The following is a 4,678-nucleotide window of genomic DNA, read 5'->3' as shown; positions in this document are numbered from 1 at the left end:
GAATGCCCTGTCCCCAACCCTGACGGAGGTGGGTTCCTTTCATTCTGTCTCCTTCTTTGGTCTGTTTTTCTGACTAGTCACATTCTGCTTGGGACATTCTTATCAGGGCTTGTCTCCACTTTTTGTGTTATATCTATTTCAGCTCTAAGGTACATATGTGTGTATCTTAGTGTGTGAATGTAGTGCCACTGTATCATTCAATAAATATTAAGTTATTAAGTGCTGCTATGAAGCAGATACTGTCAAATTATCATTATGGGCAATGAACATCCTGAGTGATTGTGTGTCTGTGTGTGCAATGTTGGTGAATTGTGTCATGAGTGTGAAAGTGTTAACCATGTGCTCTAAGTGACTGACCACATGGGTAGCTGTTTCTTGCATGGTTGTCGGTGTAAGTCTGTCGTAGGTGTCGTTACGTGTGACTGTCATAGTGGTTTTGTGTGTGACTTGATATGACAGCATTGCGTGGCTGAGGTGGTGAATGGTTGTGTGTGTTACTGTGCAGTGTGAATGTACAACTGTCAGCATGTGTGCCCTGACCGGGTGACACTTGGTGGGTGTGAAGCGTCTGTGGGTGGCATGGGAGACCCCATCTCCTGCTGTAAATCCAGAGCTGAATGAGCTCCCCCCGGAATGTTGGGGGTGCTCTTCATGGCCCCGGGATGATTAATGCAGGGAGTGGAGCCTCTGCCTAGTGGCCCTGGGATGTTGGAGAGTAGGAACCTCCCCCGCAGAGCTGGAGGGGAAAGGGGAGATGGGGGCAACCGGGCGGGCCAGATTAATAAAGAGGGGCCTGGGGGAGGGAAGGCCAGGGCGGGTGGCTGCGGCGGGAGGCAGCTGAGATGAAAGTGGCCCGACTGGTGGGCAGGCAGGTGGCCTCTCCTGGCCCTGTCAGCACTTTTTAATGTCCCCTTGGTTACAATGTGTGGGAGGAGTGGGGCGAGGGAAGCGAGAGCTCACCTTTCCCAGGCCCTGGAGGAGGGGGCCGGGTCAGCTGCTAGAATTGGGTTTTTTTGGTGGGGCGGGAGGCACATGTAGGTGTAACTGAGAGGAAGAGTCTGGGCCATGCCACCTCCCTCTGCCACTAAAACGTTACCTTAGCTCAGTCTGTCTTGGACAGGCAGGATAGGGCAGCAGCTGGGGAAACAGAAAAGCAGAAGAGAGGTAGAAAGCGATGGCTCTGTGTGTATTACTGTCCAGGATATGGACTGGACTTGCATAAATTAATGTGTGTGAGGCCGAGTGCCTGAGAATGTGTGAGCAAGGCAGTGTGTGTGTGTGTGTGTGTGTGTGTGTATTCAACTCTCTGTGTGTGGGAATTTAAATGGTAAAGCAGGAGGCTGGGCCCTGGCTTGGCCTACTGCTCATGTGTGGCTTCGGGTAGCGCCTTTACCCACCCTGCGTTGTGTTGCTTGTCTCTAAGTCGAGATAAGGGTGTCTATTTCACAGGATGGGTGTGAAGCTTCAGTTGGTGGAAATGTCCAACTGTAAGTCTGTGAGTATGCAATGTCATTGTTAATAATTGAATGTGGGTGTGTTGGGTGACTGTGTGTGATGGTGTGTGTGTCTGGGGACCTGGGGCTCTTTGTGGGTCAGTCACAGTGGGTGTCTGGGTGAGAGGACAAGGCTGTTAGTGTGCGCTCTGCCTGCCGTGAGTCTGTTGTGAGTGGAGAGGTGTGTAGATGTGTGTTTGGCAGTTATATTAAAGTATGTGGATGTATTGGTGTGGATCCTGAAGTGGTGTCAGTCTTTGTGTGCTTGTGAATGTGTGTGTCCTTATCATTGTGTGTAACTGTTTGCACTGGATTCCTTTGTGTCTCTTGGGGTACATCCGAGTTGCCCTGGAGACTTAGATGGAGTGTGTGCTGGCTGTGTGGGGGATGTGTAGGGATGGAGTTTGTGTGTCTTTGTGCCCTGTGTGTGTCCCAACATGAGTGTGGCTGAATGTGCCTTTGTCTCAGTGTTGTGAATGTGATGGCGTGTGTGGTGCCTTGGTGTGGCTGTGTGTGACTGTGTGTGACAGTGTGTGTGTGCGTGTGTGTGTTTGGTGAGCGGCTCTGCTGCCTTAAGCACCTTTCGAATACATTGGCCACAGCTCATTGAATCCTTTAACAATCTGACTCTGCTCTTCCTTCCCCGTTTTTTCTAATTCAGTTCCTCTTATTACAAAAATAAAAAATAAAGCGCTGCCCCTTTCCAGTGGCTGGCCCTACGGAGCCCCCGCCTCGGGACCAGCCTCGTTTCACTCCATTTCGGAGAAAACGGGAAGTCGGTAATTTTAAAAAATATTTTCTACTTTATTTGGGATTTAATGTTCTTACAGAATCCTGCTGCCTCCCTCTGCCCCCCAACCCATCCACCCCCAGCCCCGCATGCAAGAGGCGTAATGGCCCGTTCAGCATATTAGGGGAGCCAAGCGCGCGTGTGTGTGCACACTTGGATAAAAACACACAGAGACCCGCAGCAGACACACATACAAATACACGGCAGCTCAAAAATATACTCAGACACAAACTCAAGCACTCTACCCTCATGCCACTCAATATTCACACTGAAACACCATACAAAGACAGAGACCCATTCCCAGATACTCCAAAGGGAAAGAGAACCAGGAGCACTGTCAGAGGAGAACCTCTGGAGACATGAAGGAGGCAGGTGGTCAGAGATAGGAGGAAGGAGAGAGGCAAGTTCACGGTGAGCGACAGCTTGGAAGTAACTTTTATGCTGTAAAGGAATGTGAATTGAGAAGTCCAGGGAAATGATTTGGGACCTTGATCCCTGGGCCAGGTGTTGCACCATTTTGTACAAGGGAACACTGCATGGTCAAGAAATGATTACTCAAGGTCATGCAGGGAGTCAAGAGAAGACGTGGGGCTAGGTGCGCTGGCTCACACCTGTAATCCCAGCAAGGAGGGCGGATCACCTGAGGCCAGGAGTATAAGACCAGCCTTGCCAACATGGTGAAACCCTCTCTCTTCTAAAAATACAAAAATTAGCTGTCTATGGTGGTGGGTGCCTGTAATCCCAACTACTCAGGAGGCTGAGGCAGGAGAATCGCTTGAACCCAAGAGGTGGAGGTTCTCTGCAGTGAGCAGAGATCGTGCCACTGCACTCCATCCTGGGTGAGAGTGAGACTCCCTCTCAAACAAAAAGAGTAGATGGGGGAACAGAAATAAGGAATCCTATGCCCTCCTATGGGGGCATCAGGGCACTAAACACTGTATGTGTGTGTTTGTGTGTGTGTAAGATGTGCTTTTGAACGTCGCCGGCTTAAGTGCCATCCACATACTAGGATCAACAAATGTTTGCAGAGGCTGGCAGTACCTGATGCGGCACTGTGTGTCTGCAAATGTATATTTGAGGACTTCTGTGTGCACACGCATGGGGGGATCATGCCTGTCCTGTTCATCTCCGTATCCCCATCACTTAACAAAGGGCTTGGCACATAGTACTCAATCAATATTTGTCCAAGCATGAATGAATTTATAGAATCTCGCAGGGATCTCAGATATAGGAGGGCCTGATCACCACTGGTAGAGACCGTGGCAGCTCAGCCTCTGGGTGGGGCCTGGGAAGGTGAGACATAGTAACTCTGGCCAACTTGCTGCCATCGCTGTTGCTATGAGGGCCCCTGTGGTCTGTGTTCTGTCTAAGGTAATGAGTTTCATGAGTTATTTTAGACCATTCTGTGCAGGGAGGGGAAGAAAACAAAAGACCTGTCCACTCGTTAAACATGGGACAGGTAAGGGAGAGAAGGGCAGTAGTGGACGGAAACTCAAGATGGATAGATAACGACAGATAGGCATACTGATGAAACACACCAACTGGTGGATAGATTTATTTCTAGAGAGACCAAAAGACAAATAGAGACATAGATAAATAGATGTACAGATAGACACATAGACTGACATGAATAGGCAGGCAGGCAAACAGTCCTGAGGAGTGAATGACAGAACAACAGACAGGCAGACGAATTGATAGACAGATGGACAGCTGGTTGCACAGCGAAGATGGACGCATAGCTCAGGACACAGAATGGAGCTGGCTCTGCTGATGGCCTACCCTGCAGCCAGGCCCTACATTCCATCGTTCTTTGTTAAGGAACCTGCTTTTGTGGGTTTGAAGTCCAATGCTTTGGGGAAAGTTGAACCCTTCCCTTGTCTAAGAGGTGGACTCTTAATTGTTCTAGGAAAATCATGGTAACTCCATTCATCTTGGATGGATGATTTGGGAATGGACATATGATACAATCCTTTTTTTTTTTTGGATATGAAGTTTCACTCTTGTTGCTCAGAGTAGAGTGCAATGGTGCAATCTTGGCTCACCGCAACCTCTGCCTCCTGGGTTCAAGCGATTCTCCTGCCTCAACCTCTTGAGTAGCTGAGATTACAGGCATGCACCACCACACTCAGCTAAATGTGTATTTTTTGTAGAAACACGGTTTCTCCATGTTAGTCAGGCTGGTCTTGAACTCCCGACCTTAGGTGATCCACCTGCCTCGGCCTCCCAAAGTGCTGAGGATTACAGGTGTGAGCTAGCATGCTTGGCCTATGATACAATTCTGACCATTGATATGTGGGAGGTAGTCTATTACAGAGCCTTTTGGGAAATTTTACCTCAGTCTTAAAAAGGGATAGATGGAAGGGATGTGCCCCTTCCATCCTTCTGGATTCTCGAC

Source organism: Piliocolobus tephrosceles, chromosome 9, assembly GCF_002776525.5.
Source record: "Piliocolobus tephrosceles isolate RC106 chromosome 9, ASM277652v3, whole genome shotgun sequence".
Taxonomy (NCBI): Eukaryota; Metazoa; Chordata; class Mammalia; order Primates; family Cercopithecidae; genus Piliocolobus; species Piliocolobus tephrosceles.
This window is presented reverse-complemented; position numbering follows the sequence as displayed.